The following is a 20423-nucleotide window of genomic DNA, read 5'->3' as shown; positions in this document are numbered from 1 at the left end:
TTATTTCATTGCTACTTCATAACTGTGATTTTGCTACTGTTATGAATCTATGTAAATGTCTGATATGCGACCCCCAATGGGGTTGCGACCCAGAGGTTGAAAACCGCTGATCTAGGAAACCCTGGCCACACCTTTACACACACATTTTTTTTCTTTCTGGATACTTCTTCCACTTTACAAAGACAAGCTTTCACTTTCCAAATCTGTCTGCTCTGTTTCCCTTTCAATTACAGATTTTTGCCTTTGCATGTGTTTTTTTTCTTCTCTGGCATCTTTCAGTAAGTCAGACAGGGCTGGGGAGAGAGTCCAGTTGGCAGGGCCCTTGCCTACCCTGTGTGAGGCTCTAGGTTCAGCCTCCAATACCACAAGCACGTCCCTGCTATGCCAGCATTTCAGAGGGGCAGACAGGAACCAGAAGCTAAGGGTCATTCTTAGCTCATGTGGAGCTGGAAGATAGCCTGGGCTACATGAGACCCTGTCGCATAAATAATAATAATAATAATAATAATAATAATAATAATAATAATTTCTGGTGTTTAGATAACAACTTCCTTCCGGTGTCCAGTGGGTCACTCTTGCGCCCCTTTCCACAGAACCTTGGGCCCGTGTCTCTTGCTACACTTTGATGCAGTAACCTTCCCTCTGGTTTCCACTTCCTTGTTTCCACCCGAGACTTTGTTGTAATGGTCTTTGTTATCACTTATAAACATATGGGGGACCAGAGGCTGGTACCACAAGGGTCACTCAAGGCCTCAGCAGGTACCCTTGGCGAGTGAGAGACAGATATGCCATGCAAAGAGAGTTTGGATATAGAGTTTATTTAGTGAGTTATGGAGAGGAAAGGGAAAGGGGTAGGGGATAGGGAGAGAGAGAGAGAGAGAGAGAGAGAGAGAGAGAGAGAGAGAGAGAGAGAGAGGGGGGGGAGAGGCACAGTAGTTACCTCTAGACAGAAAGAGAGCAGACTGGAGATCCACTTGCCTCCGTGGGGGAGGGGGAAGTGGGTGGGGCTTGTATCTTAAAGGGACAGGCTAACATGTGACCTTACAACAGTCTTCACCACCCACACTCCTATCTGTCTCCTGACTGCTCACCAGAATCACTAGTGTGTCCCCTCAGAGACTGGGGCATGAAACTTTATAGATGGCTGTGTCACGTTGCCGTGTCAAAAGGTGGCCATGCCAGCCTCTAGACTGCTCCTTCAGCCTTCCAGCTACTGCCTATATTTTTAGATATTTGCTTCACAGTCGCCTGCTCCTTGGCTCTGGCTGTTCGCCAATCCAAGTCAGGGAAAACCAAGGGCCTAGATCTTCCCCTACTGCCAGGGCACACATGTCTCACACCAGATGCCTAGGATGGGCTTCTCCCCAGAAGGTAAACAATAGCCTGACAGCAGACCCCAGCTGGGTGTCCTTTAATTCCATTCGGTTCCAGCCCAATCTACCCTGTCATGGTGTCAGGTTCCCCAGAGCAGGAAGTGGGTGTTGGTGTGGGTGGTGGTTATCCCTAAGATTGTCCCTCATCTTAAAGCCAGTGGCAGACCCATGCTGTTTTACCTGCTCTTTCTACCCAGTGACTATGAAATGAGTTCCCATCACTTTCCCTGGGTCTGATTCACATAGTTGGGTGGTTCACAGGGCTCAGGGATTCATTTACTTGTATCTATAAAGGATTCAGCTGCAGAGATTCCTGGGGGTGGACTGGGTGTGCACTGCTGTCCACAGACGTCCAGACACTCTCAGAACCCTGTCTTTGAGCCCTTTAGTGGAGACTTCACGGAAGCGGCACGGTCTCTGATGAACTGGGTGTGGGACCCTGCAAAGCCAGTCTGTGCAGATTCTTTTCTGTCTCTCTGTGTAGCTTTTCCTCCACTGGGGTATGGGCCGGGACCCTCTGGAATGAGGTGGTCCCTCTGACCTAACCCAAACTGAGGAAAGTTTCTTAAACCCAGCTCCAAGATGTGTGGGGGTGGAGGAGGGACAAAGGGGTGGGAATAACAGCCAAGTGGGAGGAGTAGGGAATGGGAAATGGGCATTCTTACTGGTGCTGCTTGCCTTGAGGAGTCCAAATATTATTTCATATCACAGCCTATTTTCTGATAGGATAGAAATTTATAAAGAAAGGCTATTTATTTCTTATTGTTCTGGAGGCTGGGATGTCAAGGAGTTGGTCCCAGCCAGCATAGAGCTAGCCCCTGGCTACTCCCAACCCCCATGCTGCACCTTAGGGGTGGCAGGGCAGCCAGCATGTGCAGAGAACATTGCAGAAAGGCTACCTCTGAGGCGACCATTTCTCTGAGGAGGAAGTCAGTTTGTCCATGGCCCCTCACCTCCTGGAGGCCCTTCTTCTTTAGACTGTTATGACAGCAGTTACAGTTACGTTCCAGCAAAGCATTTGGAGAGCTTTGTCTGTAGCAAAATGTCCAGCAACAGCAGCAGGGCAATGTCACCAACCACTTGAGTGACACAGAGGTTCTGCCTTGGAACAACGGTCTTGTGGTCCAACTATGAGCAGTTCTCTCCAAGAGCTTTGCAAAGAGAGAGTCCTGAGAAAAGTAAGGATTCCCTAGTCAAAAAGAATGAAAACTTTAGGAGGAAGAGGAGCTGGGTGTGTGGCTCGGTTGGTAGAGTGCTTGCCTACCGTACATGAAGCCCTGGGCCGGTTCACAGCAGCCTATCACCTTGGGTGTAGTGATACCCATATGCAACCCCAGCACTCTAGGTGTGGAAGCAGACAGATCAGAAGGTCAAGATCCCCCTTACATGCAGAGGGAGTCTGACCCAACCTGGGATATGTGAGACACTGTCTGAACTACAGTAACTCCGGGGAGGAAACAGCAAAGCATCCAGCCGAACACAGACTCTTCTGTACCTAAGGAACGTGGGCTGGCCTGGACACACACCTGTGGAGCTGGCTGCAAGACAACCACAAGAAGGTGATGGAGAAAGGACACTGGTTAATTATAATAAAGAAACTGCCTTGGCCCATTTTATTGGTTAGAACATAGGTGGGTGGAGTAAACAGAAGAGAATGCTGGGAGAAAGAAGCCTAGTCAGGAGTCGCCATGGTTCTCCCACTCCAGACAGACGCAGGTTAAGATCCTCCCTGGTAAGCCAGCTCGTGGAGCTACACAGAATATTAAAAATGGGTTAGATCAATATGTAAGAGCTAACCAATAAGAGGCTGGAACTAGCCGGGCCAGGCAGTGTTTAAAAGAATACAGTTTCCATGTAATTATTTTGGGGCATAACCTAGCCATGCGGGCGGCTGGGTGCCAGGGATGCAGCCCTGCCGCTCTTAACACTACAAGAAGGAATATTTGTTCACACACAGTAAGATACTATGTGAATACAAACCAAGTATGAACACAAAGTTTGTTTCTTATAGGCTTTACACGGAATAACTTGAAGCACCTTTAATAAAATTTTAAATAATTTTATGCTCTCCCCACCCAGCTGAGATATGAACTTTGTTGTTGTTAGTTTGTTTTTGTTTTTCTGGACAGGGTTTCCCTGTGTAACTTTGGGACCTATCCTAGAACTTGCTCTGTAGACCAGGCTGATCTCGAACTCACAGAGATCCACCTTCCTCTGTCTCCCAAGTGAAGTTGCTCAGGCTTTTAACTCTGGCTAGCATGGTAGACAGTCTCTATGGTAGACACCACTCAGCATCGTTTCTTATGGCTATGCTGGCAGATTTAGCTTTGTGTAAGTTAATATTTGAGACTCTCTAGTAGGTGCTGGCATTAAAAATCATGTTTATACTATGTTGCAATTTTCCTTTTGTAGTCTCTCTTCTATTGGCAACAAAATTCTTTCTAGTCCCAGACTCTGAGTCTGGAGTACCTGATATCGGTAACTACAGTATTCATCAGTGACCTCAATAGTATCCGTCATGGCGGTATTCATCAGTGACCTCCGCAGTATACATCAGTGACCTCGGTAGTATCCATCATGACAGTATCTATCTGTCAGTGACCACCTCACTGCTATGGTTTTTCTTGTCTAGGTTTCCACCCCGAGAGTCGGTGTTTTGTTTGGTTTTCTGAGTTTTTTTTTCTTCATTGTTTTTGAGACAGTGTCCCATGTAGCACAGGCTAGCCTCCAACTCCTTGTGCATCTGAGGAAGATCTTGGACTTCTGATCCTCCTACCTCCACCTCCCAAGTGACAAACAAAACTAAAGATGCATTATTGCAAAATGCAAGGAGCTTGCATTGGCGCCTTCTCTGCCCCTTCCTTCCTGTGGCCTCTGGGGAGCCTGTCCCACTGTGTTCTCAGGAAGGAGCAGTACCACAGCCCGGCCTTGGTGTGAGGAGGCGCCTTTGTCCTGTGACTGGTGAGAGTGGTATTGTTGCTGCCTCTGGTTTCTCAGGGCTTGAATTTGGAAGTCATAGAAGGTCAGGAGTTTGTTTTCTGTTTCAATAAGATTGGTATTTATCAAAAAGGAAGCTTTTCGCTGTGGTCCTACTTTTTTCTTTCTTTTTTTTTTTGTAATTTGAAGACTACAAATACCAGCCTGCCTTGTGTTTGTTTTGACTTTTGAAACTAGCTTTCTTTTCTCGATGATGTGGTTTGGGGAAAAGCAATGACTTTGTGAGTGGTTTTTTTTTTTTTTAACTTTTAGTATTTTGCTTTGTACAACAACTGCTCCTTGGGTGGGACACCTGGCCATCACCTGCCACACAGACTGTGGCATTCTTGTCTGTGCCCTCTCTCCTTTCTGTAAATTCTGGGGCCCAACACCAGAGAAAGGGCCATGCTCGGACTCACATGGCCCAGCTTTCCCCTGAATTTCTATAGGAGACAGCGATTCCCACAGGTGATTCTGAGTGAAGGGTGCCTGGTCAAATCCACAGATTTTTGAGAGCAGGCCCGAAAGTAAAGGAGCTAAAGGAGTGTCCCATTGAGTCAAATCCAGTGTCCTCAAACATTTCAGTATGTAAACCTCTTTATCACCTCCCAATGACATTGTCTATCAAACACCTTGAAGAACCACTGCCCTTACCGGGCACACATAGGAGAGTGCTGCCCCTCCCCCTAAGGGTTCCCTAAGTTCTCTGTCTTTACAGCTCTTGATGGTATGTTCTAGATGCATGCAGGCATACCCTCATCACATGTATGTTGATAGATCATGGCTTAACTTCAGTTCAGCCTGTCTCTGTATTTGCTGTTTCATTAACCAAGGGCCTTTCCGGTATTTTTGAGCCCCAAACCCTTGTTGCTTGTGGACTCCGTGCTATGTGTGCCCTACCTGACTCTAGAGCCAGGCCCAGCACAGCTTCCTTTGGAGGCTGAAGGTATTCTGCCATTGGGTGTGCTGACAGCTCATGGGGATTATTTGACCTCTGTGTCCCAAGGCTGATGCTCTGAGTTAGTCACCTGTGTGGACCAACATCCTCTTTGTTCAGCCCAGCACCTGTGTGTTTGGCCACAGCTGGAAGAGTTGCCAAAGGGTCTACAGATATGGCTTCTCCACACCCAAAGGAGGAAGAGGTTTGGCCTCTCTCTTGTTGCATCCCGTTTTTTACCAGGCTACATTTTCCAGAAAGCCTCAGGGATGAGGAGGATCCCTCACAGAGGGCTGTCCTCCGCTGTGGGCAGGTCACAGGCCTGCAAGGGCTCTGAACTTGTGGCAGATGAGTTAGCCGTGAATCACTGGCCCCAGCTTGAGCCCAAGTCAAACACAGCTCCCACCAGGCCCTCTGAATAAGCAGCTCCCAGTGGTCTTTGGGCCTGGCCTTTCACACCAGCTCCCAGCATGCTTTGCCTGTGGAGATGCAACTGATTTCCAGAAGTCCCGGTTGTCTTATTCATCCCCAAGACTTGGAGCCTGAGGGACAGTTCAGACCTCTTCCTTAGGTAGAACAATGCCTTTTCCACTTCCTGGACTGTGGTCCGTCCCTCCTCACCTGCTTCTCCTGGACTGTGGTCCGTCCCTCCTCACCTGCTTCTCCTGGACTGGGGTCCATCTCTTCTCACCTGCTTCTCCATAAGCAGTTCCTATCTGCTTATCATCTCTGTCCTCCCTCTGAGTCACAGCCCTGGACACTCAGGAACAAACAAGGCAGGAACACCGAGAGGGCTCTGGATCTGCTGACAGAAAGCAGCACAGGGAAGCAGAGCCTCCCGCACTCTCCAAACCACTCCCCAGAGCAGGCTGACCTCCACCATCACTCCATAGACCTGTGACATGAGCTCATGTGAGTCCCATAAAGATCGGAGTAAACTCCTCCAGGCCTAGAACCGGTGGAGAGCTTAACAACACACGCATACACACACACACACACATACACCATACACATACCACACACCCACGCACACACACCCCATACACATACCACACACCCACGCACACACACCACACACACACACCACACACATTACACACATACCACGTACATATACACACCACACACACCATACATACCACACACACCACACACATATACACACCACATACACATACATCATACACACACACCACACACACATACCACACATACACACCAAGCCCCTACACATATCATACACACACACACATCATTTCTCCCCCCACACCATATACACCACACTCAACCACACACATACTCCACATGCACACACAACACATCCACAACACACACACACACACCACACCTGCCAAGAAAAAGCTGAACTGAGACTCTTGTCTCTTTCAAAATGGGAGACCTTTACAGACTCATGTTCCTCTGCAGGCCAGACTTGAATAAAAACTGTCTCTGCAAGAGAGAACTGAGGGGCTGGAGTTGACCTGAGAACCAGGTCCCGGTCTCCAGAAGAAAGGACCCTATGCTAATGAGTTCCATAGGAAATTTACATACTCTAGACTTTGTCCCACGGCCCTCTGTGACCTGTAACACAGGTACAGCAGGGAGGAAATTACCCCCAGGTTGACCACACCACAAGTGCATCCATTTTCCTTTACCGAGTTCTGTTTCCTAGTATCTTTGGAATATAAAGAAGTAGAGACATATGGTTTCTGGTGTCCTCAGCATGTTCCCTGCAGGCCCCCAGAGACAGGGTGAACACAGTTTGCCCTTGGGCCTCACGGGTAAGCAGTAATACCAATTCCTTTGTGGCAGGTCTTCATCCAAACTCTTTTTGTTCACTGTCGATCACAAGAGGAGGCTTTGTTGCCACCTGCAAGGTTGGTCCCAGAAGCCTATGGGGGTGGGGGAGTGGCATGTGTGTTTGTACACGGACACAGGGCATAGGGTGGATGTCATGGACACACGTGTGTTTGGATTTGAACATGTGTTGTGTGTCTGTGTGAATTGTTCCCACTGGATTTGTGTGACATTTTCCAGAACACTTTTGGGAATGAAACAATGGAGGGGGGGGGTTCACCCCAGGTGCTACACCAACACTTTGGTGACGTATTTACTCTCTAGATGGGCAGGTGACGGCCATATCCATCTGCATAGCTGACATCCAGGAGAGGATTCCAGAAGCAGAGCTGGCCCAGGCTAGTTTTCACGTGATGCCGAAGCCTGCGGGAGTTTGTTCTAACTCCAAAGCAGTACTCCAATATCCCGCCTTGTACGTCTGCCCGGCCTGCGGTGTGAAAGGCAGGAGGCAGATCACGAAAAGCCTCTAAGGAATGGCCTGTGGTCTTGCGCTTACAGGAAGCAGGAATGATTATGTTTCTGTGTCTCCAGCTTCCGCCCCACCCCCTTCCAGAACCTTCAGACCACCCTTTGTTCCTCATTACTCCGCTGTCAGTTTTGTTCCTGACCCCTGGATTCCTCAGGTGCACAGGGCCCTCAAGCCACTCAATTAGCCGTGCTGGGCTTTGTTTATTTATTCGGTGGGGGAAAATGGACTAAACCGCTCCCCCGCCCTGCCAGCCATCCTAAATCACACTGCCTTGTCGACCTCTGGGGTGGGAAACTCCGCTTAGCCAGTGAGGGTGCCAAGAGAGTAGGGGACTTGAAAGAGAGCTCAGCGCATTCCCCGAGGAACCACCGCTAATGGTGCAGCTTCTGGTCATGCCGGGAAAAGCCCTGGGAAAAGCTTGCTGCGGTGTGCTTTTGTTTGTGTTTTTCAAAAAGCTCTGGAAACCACACTGACGAGTTCTGCAAGCCACAGCGTCTGGAAAGCTCAAGGCTGTCCCCTCAAGTGACAGCTCAGTTAAACCGCGCGGACACCCCGGTGGGAAAGGAGACTCAGGAGGGAGCTGGAAAACCCTTCGTTTTCATTAACTCTTAAGAGTTTCTTATGCAAATTGCACGGGGTTTTTATGTTTATTTGTTTTGGTTTTTAAATTGGGACCTACGTTAGAAAACTTAAATGGGTCGAAACTGTGAGGTCGTGAGTGGACATTCTCTCAAAGATAAATATCTCCAAGTGGCATAGCTTTAGGATTTTGTGCATAGAAAATTATTTTTTCAGCTCCATCTCAGCCTAAAAGTGATTTTTTAAAGGGGGGGGGCAAAAAAAAGCAAAAAAACCACCCTGAATGGAAAGTTCTATCTTTGCACTGTGAAAACCTGCACTCAGAGGCCCAGGGTAAAGGTGGGGGTGTTTTGTAGCACATACTTTGCCAGGGAAGCAGGCTTCTGCCTGGGATCGCTGGTGCCAATCATTCCTGTCCTGTGAAGTGATCTTTGCTGAAGAGCTGACATTTGAGCAACTGCAGATGAGGACCAACTGACAAAGCCCCACCATGAGTGATAAGGGTTGGCCTCTGGGAAGGGTCACATCACCTCCCCCAGCCTCTGGGTTGAGTGGCTGCAGGGGCCCCCTGTGTTTATTCACTTTTGATGTGTCTTGAAGAGGAGTCTCCTTTTGTGTGTCTTGGGCTGGACTAGAGGAATTTAGATTGTGTTCTGAAAGTGGCGCTTGGGTCTCAACAGTATGCCCACCATGTGCTGGAGGATACAAATACACAGGAGGAGACAAAAGCATCCTAAGGGAGAAGGGGTTTATTTAGCTCACGATTCTGGGGCACAGTCCATCACGGCTGAGAAGCCAAGGCCGCAGAGAATTGAAGCAGCAGCAGGTCACATCCACAGTCAAAGGCAGAGAGCAATGAATGAACGCTAGTGCTCAGTTCATTCTCTTCATTCCTAGGCAGTCCAGGGTCCTCTGCCTACAGAATGGTGTCACCCACAGTGGGTGCAACTTCTGGCCTCAATTAATATAATCAGGATAATCCCCTACAGACCTGCCCATAGGTCAGCCTGCTGTAGACAATCTAGTTGAGTCTGTCTTCCCAGGTGATTCTAGAGTGTTTGAAGTTGACTATTAAAGCTAAGTACCATGCTCAGCTATACACATTTCCCCCAGCCTATTCTAAAGGTTCAGGCTATTTGGGGGACCCAGTTCTCTCATGGCTAAAGGGAAATGAGGAAGAAATCCAAGGAGAAATACCCCCCAAACCCTTGAAGTTTCAGTCGAAAATGGAGTTATTTCTGTTATTTCTGCTCAGGTTTCATTGCTAAGGAAATCACATCTCCAAGATTCTTCTCAGTGGGATGGGTCATAGACTTCACCCACAGAAGGTTCTAGATCCACAGGAGACTGGCAGTATCAGGAGCTTGTCCCTTGATATCCATTGAAAATTGACTACTTACTGAGCCTGAGGATACTGGGACCCACAGACGTTCATATCAGATCCTCTAACATTGATGTATAAGCTACCATGTTTCCTGTCTTGTTTAACCATTTCTGGTTATGTATAACACCTGATGAGGTGTGTGTACCTTAGGGAATAATGGTGAGGAGAACATGGCTATGCATGTTAAAACAATGTGTTTTCTCCCCAAAAACATTTGCAGTGCCTGACTAATTGAATCTTAAGATAAAGAACCCATGAATGGGGGAGCCAAAAGTATGGGCTCTATATGGGAAAATGTAGTAGTTTGAGTGAGAATGATCCCATAGGCTCATACATTTGAATGTTTATCACCCAGGAGTGAAACTATTTTGGCAGGATTAGGAGGACTGGGGGTGTGGTCTTGTTGGAGGAAGTGTGTCACTGGGGTAGGCTTTGGGGTTTCAAAAGCACACCTCAGGCCCAGTCTCTCTCTCCCCCATTCCCTGCTGTTGGTATATAAAGATGTAAAACTCTCAGCTACTTCTCCAGGGCTATGCCTGTCTGCTTCCTGCCATGATGATCACGGACTAACCCTCTGAAACTGCAAGCAGGTCCTCAATGAAAAGCTTTCTTCTAAGCATCTAAGAGTTGCATTTGTTGGGTGGAGATGACATACACCTTTAATCCCAGCACTCGGGAGGCAGAGGCAGGAGGATCTCTGTGAGTTCGAGGCCAGCCTGGTCTACAAGAAAGTGCCAAGACTGTTACATAGAAAAACCCTGACTCAAAAAACAAACCCAAATAAACAAAAAGTTGGTTTGATCATAGTGCCTCGTTACAGCAATAGAACAATGACAAAGGAGGGGAGAACAGCTAATAACAGAACAGTAATTAAAGCAACCTGTAAGTAGCCATGTTTAGAGGCTAAACTAGAAGCTTCAGCCTTTAACCCTGTCTATTACTCCCATAGGATTGATTAAATCTCTCCTGATTGGAGCACTGACTTCACACTCCTTGCCTTTATCTGCTGTGGGCACCACTTAGAACCATCTGACTTCTATCTGTAAACAGGACCTCTGCATCTTGACTGCAAGACCAGAACAACATGCTGCCCACAAAACATGGACTTATGTCACTTCAACCTCAGAGCCTTTTCTGGATCCTTAAGTGGTTGACCTTTGTCTCCAAGACCTTCAGAGAGATTGGCATCTCCTACCTTGATCTTCAGCTTCGCCAGCTTCTACCACCTCCTCATCCCTCTGCTGCAAGATGCCAGCACACCACATAGCTAAGGCTAAGAAAGGAAGATGCTCTGCTGGCTAGGCCACCTCCCCAGAGCCACTTCTTTGTAGACAGAGACTGTGCTTCTGTTTCCCAACTGCCCAGACTCGAATAATCACACAGAAACTACATTAATTTCAACACTGTTTGGTCAATGGCTCAGGCATATTCCTAGCTAGCTCTTACATCTTAAATTAACACATTTCTATTAATCTGTGTATCGTCACGAGGCTGTGGCTTACTGGTAATGTTCTGGCATCTTTCTCCTCTGGAAGCTACAAGGCATCTCTAACTCTGTCTACTATCTCTATATATCTCTATTCAAATTTCCTGCCTGACTTTACTCTGCTAAGCCATTGACTGAAAAAGCTTTATTCATGAACCAATAAAAGCAACACATATACAGAAGGACATCCCATATCACTCTTTCAAGGTGGGAATGCTGGACACTCGCTGTCCTCCAACAACGGGGACTGGCAAAGGACAGAACACATTCTTGCACTGTCCTTCTATTATTTGTGGAGTGTTAGGGAAAGTTCCTACCTGTTAGCTGCAACAGGGAGATTGTGCAAACAAAATTTCTGGGTTTAGTCTTTGTCCTGGCAGACAAAGGTAGCCAGAGAAAACAAACAAACATAGACAATCACAGACTGGGTGTGAGAGCTTACAACTGTGATCACAGCACCTGAGAAGTGAAGGCGGGAGAGTCACGAGTTCAAGGTCAATAGGTTTAATCCATAGCATCATAAACAAAAATAAAAATATTGAAATAAATAGATGAATGAATTCTCTGGTTTATCCTCCGAAACAGCATCAACAAGAACCCTCCAAGGTCATCTTTGACTACATAGTAAATTGCGGTCCAGTCTGGGGTATCAAGAAACAAAATAATCAAACCAAACAACAAAACCCTACACAAACACACCACATAACTTAAAACAAGAAAAGAAATCTAGTAATCCAGAATCTAAGGAAACAGACAAAGAAAAGCACCTGTTGCCTCATTATTGGCCATCCCTAATATTATTGAGGGTTGTTTGGTTTGGGTTTTGGGTTTTTTTTGTTTTGTTTTGTTTTGTTTTTTTGCTTCAGATTTTATCCATAAGCTTAATGAAATTCAAATGCCTATTTACATAAACTGACATTCAGTAGGCTTTCTTCGTGAGCTAGCTTTTAATCTCTCTCTCATTTTCTAGTCACAGAAAGAGTTGGGAGTACTCTGTAGCTTCTTTACCAGTCCCCGGTAGCTTAATAGATGGTTTTCATTTTTGAGATGATCACCAATAAATTATGAAAACTTTTATGTATTTGTATTGTTGCATAAACACAAACCTGTGGCTACCCGACTCGTAGCAGTGAGAATAGAACATATTATTTCATGTTTACAAGAAACCTAAGAGAATGACAGCTGCTTTCTAGTGTATCTGGAATCTGTGGGAAAAGTCAGCTCTCAACAGAGTGTGACACAAGGTCTGTAGCCTACACTGGAGTGTGTTATAACAACAAAACTTGGGTGAACCAACCTGCCTGGGGTAAGTCTTCTACCCACCATGGGTTTATCAACCTGGTCCCATAATAGAAAGAAAGTGTGTGGATTCATTTAATCCAGATGTTTCTGGACTTATCACGGAGTTACATTCCTAGAAACCCTTCATAAATTGAAAATATTGTTAGTTGAAATTGCTCAGTGGGTAAGAGCACTTGCTGCCCAAGCTTAAGGACCTGAGTTTGAATCCCTAGCACCCACGTAAAGAGGCAGGGATGGGTGCACATGCTCACCTGTAATCCCAGTGCCCTGCGGGGTGGAGATAGGAGGCTGCCTGGTGCCTGCCAGCTGCCAGCCTAGCTCTGGGTTTAGTGAGAGACCTAAACCATTCTGTCTACTAAGCAGGCATGCTCTTGTATTCAGTTAATGTAGCCACATTAAACACTTACGTAACGTCTATATTCCTAGGCTGGTTGGTTTGTCGTTTTTCAGCTCAGGAGCTGAAACCAAAGCCTGGCAGAACCAGGTGCTAGAGAGCTAAAGTCAGAATAGGGGGCAGCTGCTCCATTATTGCCTCCCACCCTTTTGGTCTAGCCTGGCCTCCTGGGACATTTCCTGGGCATTGTACCTTTTCCTCTCTTTGTATGCTATGAACCACGTTTGCAAACTTCAGTTTCTCTGTCCCTCTAAACCATCCTGGGCTACTGCACCTCATCTTTTTCTCGTAGTGAACCCCTTATCTCCCAGTATCTCTAACACTTCCCTGGTAGCTAAGTGGAAAATTCAAAGATCTGAAAAAAACGCTTTCCCCAACAACTGTGCAGTTGGGGAAAATGTGACTTGACTGAGTTCTGGGTTTTCGTGTGAAACCTGATGTAAGTCAGATCCTTGCAGTGAAATCACCTTCATCTGCCTCTGTCTTTGGGCTGCCTGTAAAAATCCAGGCTCTCTGGTAAAATCACCTTCATCTGCCTCTGTCTTTGGGCTGCCTGTAAAAATGCGGGCTCTCTGGTAAGCCTCGGTTTCAGACAAACATCAAATAACTTTTTGCAATCTGAGTATGTCCCAAATCTGTTATTCCTCTTCTTCTCCCAAGTGGAGAATCATTGCCTTGGCGTAGAACCACCTGTCTGCAGATACCACACCTACTGGAGGCTTCAGAGAAGGGCTGGTGTAGATAAGATCAGAATTAGCTGCTGGACAGAACAGCTGGCCTTCGTTTCTCTGTAAGGACGGGATAATCCTACTCTGTCAGAAGCTAACATTTCAGTGGATTTAGCTTGAAGGTCTAATTTGGTTTTATTAGTAATCTGTGGTTCTGGTGGTACCCCAAATCTGGATCTGAAAGGGTTGAACTAACATGCTGGTTTTTGTAACATTGAGTAGTGTTAATTAACATCAGATGTTCCTGGCTACCTCCTCACAAGACCCAAGTCCTCAGGGGTGTCTGAGCACACTAGCAGAAACTGGCATGTGCTGTTTGGCTGCCATCTCTTTGCATGCCTAGATAGGTTGATTGGCATGAAGCTTTGACATGAGTGACTCCATTTTGGTTTTAGTCTTTGGAGGCCTGCAGCCAGAGTTCTGTCTGAAACAATGGCCTCCCCCAAATCTGATTGAAGGGCTCTATGATGGCTGCTTGGGGTCCACGGAGAGAAGGCAAGTTTGAGAAGATCTCAAAGGTGATCCTGACACTCGGTAGTATTTGGGTTCCCCTCTCCAGGGTTGGGGCTTGAGGATGTAGAGACTGGCTCCCTCTTCTCCCAATTCCTCCGGAAGGAGTCATGCAATGGCCTGGAAGGGGAAGGGAGACAGAGGAGCAAAGAGTCAGCGAAGCGATCCTCTTACAGCCTCCAAAGCTGTGTGAGGAGGAACCTCAACTGGTGAAGCTTCGCTCTCCTTATGTGTCTGAGGCAGAAGCAGCCCACAGATTCACAGGTGCTCAGGACAGAAGCAGGATGGAAGGGGAGGCTGCTGTCAAGGTCAAAGGCAGCAGAAAGCTGAATGCGGTCAGCTGTGCTCTCAGAAACCACAGGTTGAGCAAAGCCAGGGTTCTTGACAACACTGAAGAAAAGAACCTCAAGATGAATCAAAGTCCGAAGCAAAGTCGTTTTAATGCAGACTTCAGTGTAGGCTGGGGGTGGTGAAGAGTTAAGAAAAGGATGGCCGTGCACATCGAAGGATGGGATGGGGTATGGGCTTCCTGCGAAAGAGTCACATCTGAGGGTCTTAGCACCCCTCCGTGTGTGTGTGTGTGTGTGTGTGTGTGTGTATGTGTGTCCGTGTCCAGAAATCCTAGGCAGACAGAGAGTTGAAAGGATTACAACTTTGAGGCTAGCCCAGGCTACAGCGTGAGACACCCCCACCCCTACACACAATGCCGATAGTCTTACTTTTGCCCAGGGATCTCTCTAGTAGGCTGCTAAGGCCAGAGAACAGGAGAGCTTGTTCTTATGGTTCTGCTTTTCTTCACTTCCCATTATTCCTTTGAGAATCCCTTACCATGTGCTTTGATCATTTCATCCTCTGCCCCAACTCAAAGATCCCTGCCCTTTTTCCTATTGGTTCTTTTTTCTTTTTCTTTTCTTTTCTTTTCTTTTTTTGTAAGCCCATCAAGTCCAGTTTATGCTGCCCTACCTTGACCTTCCGCTGGAGGTTAGTCAACCTACCAGATGCCATCTCTCTCTCTCTCTCTCTCTCTCTCTCTCTCTCTCTCTCTCTCTCTCTCTCTCTCTCTCCCCTCTCTCCCCCCCGGTCGCCCCCTCTGCCTCTCTCTGTCTGTCTCTCTCTCTCTCTCTCTCTGAAACTCTGTACTACCAAAGGCTCCTCAGCTAGAGGTGTGGCCTGTGCCTTCCTCCCGATTCCCACTGAGATTCTGTGACCATGTCACAAGTAGGCTACCACCCAAGTTTTAACTCTAAGTCTGTGCTGGCTAGTTTTATGTCACCTTGACACGAGCTAGAGTCATCCGAAAGGATAGACCCTCAATTGAGAAAACACCTCCATAAGATCCAGCTGTATGGCATTGCTTAGTGATTGATGGGGAGGGCCCAGCCCATTGTGGGTGGGACTATTCCTGAGTTGGTGGTCCTGGCTTCGATAAGAAAGCAGGCCGAATGGTCCCTGATGGGCAAGCCAGTAAGCAGCGGTCTTCCATGGGCGCTGCATCAGCTCCTGCCTCCAGGTTCCTGCCTTCAGGTTCCTGCCCTGCATGAGTTCCTGTCCTGACATCTTCAGTGTTGAACAGTTATATGGAAGTGTAAGTCAAGCCCTTTCCTTCCCAAAGTGCTTTAGTCACGGGGTTCTTCACAGCAGTAGTCACCCTGACTATGACGGCACAGTTCTCTAATCTTATCTGTGGACCTTGTTCCAGTGGCGTCCTCAGCTCTTAGTGATGGGGACTGAACCAGGTTCCAGAGTGCCTGGTTCCCTTGTCTTTCTCCCATGCTTGTAGGACTGATGGCTGATGACAAGGCCCACAGATGTTGGGGTGAAGAATGGAGTTCTGAATTTGTGCCGCTTGCCCTCGTTCAAGTTTGTGTCCATTGCCCACTTAATGCATGCTCTTAGGCAAATAACCTTGAGAAGGTGGATACCGGTATTTAAGGGCTCCCTGAGAGCTACATGAGGCAGGAGGATGATGCACCAGGGCCTGTGTGTCTTCTGAAAGCCATTACAACATTACAACATGAATGCAGTAGGAAGTGGTTCACAGACTGAACAACTAACCCACGTACAGAGTTGGGGACATAGCACTTTTTACTTCCCCATAACATTCAAGCAGGTGAAGCAAGGAACCAGATGATGTTATAACGACAAGGCGACATTACAAAGGCAAGAGGAGTCATAGGCAAATGATAGGTTTTGTGTATCTGCCACCCTGACATCAAATGTGTATATACTTGCTCGCCCCCCCTTACACACACACACACACACACACACACACACACAAACACACGTATATGTCTCTGGGTCATCCAGTTCCAGTAATTCAGTGATCCGAAATTTCTCACAGACAGATGCTGTGGGATATTATTTTAAGATGTGTTACACTCGTTTATGCTGTGGAGCATTTGTTTTAATGATGCAAAGATGCGTTGCATTTTTTTATGCTGCTCTGTGAAGCTGTGTTACAGTGCCTGTCTAAAACACCTGATTGGTCTAATGAAGAGCTGAAGACTCAATAGGTAGGCAGGAGAAAGGGTAGGTGGGGCTGGCAGGCCGAGAGAATAAATAGGAGGGGAATCTGGGAAAAGAAGATAAGATGGCAGAGATGGGGCAGTCATCCAGCAACGCGGACAGTCATGAACTAAGAAGAAAAGAGAAGATACAGAGATAGAGAAAGGTAAAAGCCCAGAGGCAAAAGGTAATTTAAGAAAAGCTGGCTAGAAATGAGCCAAGCTAAGGCCGGACATTCATAAGTAAGAATAAGTCTCCATGTGTGGTTTATTTAGGAGCTGGGTGGTAGCCCCCTTCCCAAGAAGTAAAGAGCAATAAAACCCAACCACAGAAAGATTTCTTGTCTATAATGGAATTATTTAGTTCCTTGGGAAAGAAGGTCTCTGAATTGCTTTTGTTTGTGGGGGAGGTGCAAAATGTCTTAGGTTTTAGCAAAATTTTATCAGTGCGCTTGCATCAAGGGCTTTTTTTCTCAAGGGCTCGCTCTATCTACACCTGCGTTAATTGCACGCCTCACATAGATGTGCTGTAAGTGGTAGGTAATTCCTTCTCCAGCTGGCTATCAGGGTTGCCCTCTAGCTTTGTAGAAAGTATCACCAGCCCTATCTGAATGCAAAACAGGGAGTAACTAGAGCTCCGGCCTGAGGGAGATGGGAGGTGCGGAACAGCAAGTACAGTGGCTGGCCGCCCATCAATAGTGGTGATGGTGAATTCGGGGGAGAGCTTCTGCAGCTCCCAGATGCCAGAGATAGAGAAGAGGAGGCCAGTGGTCAGAAGAGATGCCTGCCCTGGGGAGTACAGATCTGAGATGGCCATCTGGGTGGCTGTGTGCGCGTGCAGAGTGGCTATGGTTTTGTGCTTTCTCTGGGATGTAGGGAAAGAATGTGTCTCTTGTTCCTTGTACCATCTCGGCTGTCTTATATACAAGAAACTGTAAGGAACACCTTTCTCATCAACCTGAGCGCGTGAGGAGGGTGAAATGTAAAACTCTGCTTTCTGGTCCTGATATACCTAAATGCTCTTAGCAGTAGGATTCTAAAAGCCACAGGCCAGCTTTTCACCCAGCCAGGAGGTAAGAGATTTAACCAGAAATTAGGAATGCAGACCACCGATTGTGCCCCTGGTAGCTCCAGCCAGAAACAATTACCCACTTGGCTCATTAGGACAAGTAACAAATGGCTAATTGTCTCTACAATTAGCCAAGAGCTGGTTCTGTTGCTTGTGACTGTGAACCGGGCACTTTGAAGACAGACTGGCAAGGAGAGAAAAGAGATTTCAAATTCAGATGGAGAGAGATGGGCTGTCTTTTCATTGGGGTTCTCTTTCTTTATGAAGGGAATTGGGGTGGTGGTAAGAGGGGTGTATAAAGAGGGTTGCCCAAGTGAGCCTGTGCTATGCCAGAGCGGTCCTCCATTATCCTCACTTGTAAGCCCTGTAATTCATGAGAAAATGCACTGAGTCATGGGGATGTGTGATTGGCTTAGACAAAAGCACTTTCTTGTGTGTAGCCCTTAGGAGGTGAAGTCTATGATTCTGATCCTTCTGGAAATTTCCTGAGGCCTGCTGTGAGGGTAACCGAGACCCAGGGCCAGCCCCCAGTCTTGTCCAGTAGGTGTGAGCACAAGGCAGTGAGGGGGTTGAGGTTTGTGTGTTCTGTCTCAGTCTGGGATTCGATGGCAATATGCTGTGAGCTGCTCTTAGTTTATAAGCAACGGAGATGTGTTTTCCACACTTCTAGGGGCCAGGAGGTCCAATGTTAAGGTGTCAGCAATTCTGTGTCTGCTGAAGGCTTTCCTCTCTGTTCCAAAATTCCAAAACGGGCATCTTCCGTGTGTTCTCACATGGCAGAAGGGCCAGACAGGGGGTCTAACACAGCTTTTTATCACGTCTTAGAGCCCAGGTGACCTGACTACCTCCTAGAGGCCTTGCTCACACTCAGGTAGGCTGGACAGCCATGGGGAACTAGGAGACCACAGGGCAGATAGAGGCTGGGTAAAGTGGAACTGTGTTATACAGGACCACCTCCAAACACGCTGGAACTAGCATGGCTGGGCCAGATGACCGCTGACCATGCTGTGCTTCCTTACCCTGGTACCTCCACATCCCTAACTTTGTACAGCTGCCTTCTCCCATCAGGCAACTCTCTTGTCTGGCACTGTGACACAGCCAGGAAACCTCATATAAGAACAGAAAAAGGGGAGTAGTGAGCCTATTCTAGAAAAAAAGGACAATTCTTGGAATTCTCTATCCCCTCTCTCAATTAATAATTCCCTTTACACTTGGTCCTTTAAAGCAACTCCCTGGTAGCTGGGACTCTCCTTCAAGAACACTGTATCCACCCAGGCACATGCACAGTGGTCCTCTTATGCCCCTCTCTCACGCTCCACGCCAGCACGTAACCCTGTATCAGTACATTTCATTACATCACTGGGCACATCTAGTAGTTCTAGCACTTTGGGGATAGAGGCAGGAAGATCAGAAGTTTGAGACCATCTTTGACTATGTATCAAGTTCGAGGCCAGCCTGAGCTACTTGAGGTCCTGTCTCCAAATGACAACAAAGCAACCATAAGATCATCTTTTCATAACTAACTCCGGCTGTGCTTCATGAGGACTTGTCCTAAATCTCTTTTCTGTGGTACAGAGTGAAGACCATGGTTTCACCCGAATAGAAGTTTCTGGAAAGAACTCAGGCTGCATCAAGCTCTGTCTCCTGCTTCTGAGGACAATAGAGGAGATTAGATTTCATCAGGAATTCCAGAAATCCAGACAATCAACCATGGCTCTTTCCCCTGACTCTCCATGGTTGGGTGTTGACCCAGACGCCTCCCTCTTTTTCCTGTGATGGTATTGAACTTCACTTCATTTCGCTCCTGGTTTCCTGAGATCATTGCTCTATCGAGTCTATTTCCGGAGGTGACACCCAAGAGCCTATGAAGCTTTTGAGCAGGGGTATGTGTCCACTGTGAAGGGCAGCTCACTTGCTTTTGAAGAGATGTGCTTGACATCAGGCACGGGAAATGAAAAGGGTGGTAATGAATCAGGCATGGAGGGAGAAATGAGAAAATACTTTCAAGAGAGACGGAGGGAGAGCTCTGGTTCAGCAGTTGGGAGAGGCCCCTTGCTCCTGCTGAACCCCTCAGAGTTTCAACTCCAATCCTCAGGTCTGACTGACCTAACACATAAGGACTGGTGATGGCCAAAATACCGATTATGCCCCAGTGTTTACAAGATATAAAACAGGTTCTTGAGTGACCTGGTTATGCCTACTACTACAGAGGTGCACAATAGTAGTCATGTAGACAATCCGGTCCTCTCACGTGTCTACTGTACGCCCCATAAATGTAAGCCTGGAGTTTGAATGTACTGGTTTCCCCATAACTCCCAAACCACCACCACCCCCCACCCCTGCTAGGAGGCCAGATAAGGGTGCCGTCCCCTGCCAGATCTCCGGGAGCTGGAGCGACAATGCAGCTGTGAGACGCACGACACAGACGCTGGGATTTGAACTTGAGTCTTCTGGTCTAGAAGACCAGGAGGCACACTTAGCTTCTCAGCCGTCTCCAGCACCCATGCCATCTTTATATTTAGAAAACACTGGGACATGAAGAATGATTTGATTGGTTTGTTTGAGACAGGGTTTCCCTTTGTAACCTCCCTGGCTGTCCTGGAACTCGCTCTGTAGACCAGGCTGACCTCTGCCTCCCAAGTGCTATGGTCAAAGACACACGGCACTACCGCCTGGCATGGTTTAATCTTGACTCCTCTATAAGGTAACACGCTTACAGCTTGCTTGCAGTCGTTTGAAGTCTAATTTGCTCTGTTATTGCTTGGAGAGCAGACTTCCATGGGCATCTTGGATTATCAAGACATCACTTCGGTTATCAGAGGCTGCCCCCAGACTTTGGGAAAGACAATGGCCCA

The sequence above is a fragment of the Alexandromys fortis genome, unplaced genomic scaffold, assembly GCF_014885135.2.
Source record: "Alexandromys fortis isolate MF-2015 unplaced genomic scaffold, M_Fortis_MF-2015_v1.1 scaffold_139, whole genome shotgun sequence".
Taxonomy (NCBI): domain Eukaryota; kingdom Metazoa; phylum Chordata; class Mammalia; order Rodentia; family Cricetidae; genus Alexandromys; species Alexandromys fortis.
Note: the sequence above shows the minus strand (reverse complement) of the source record.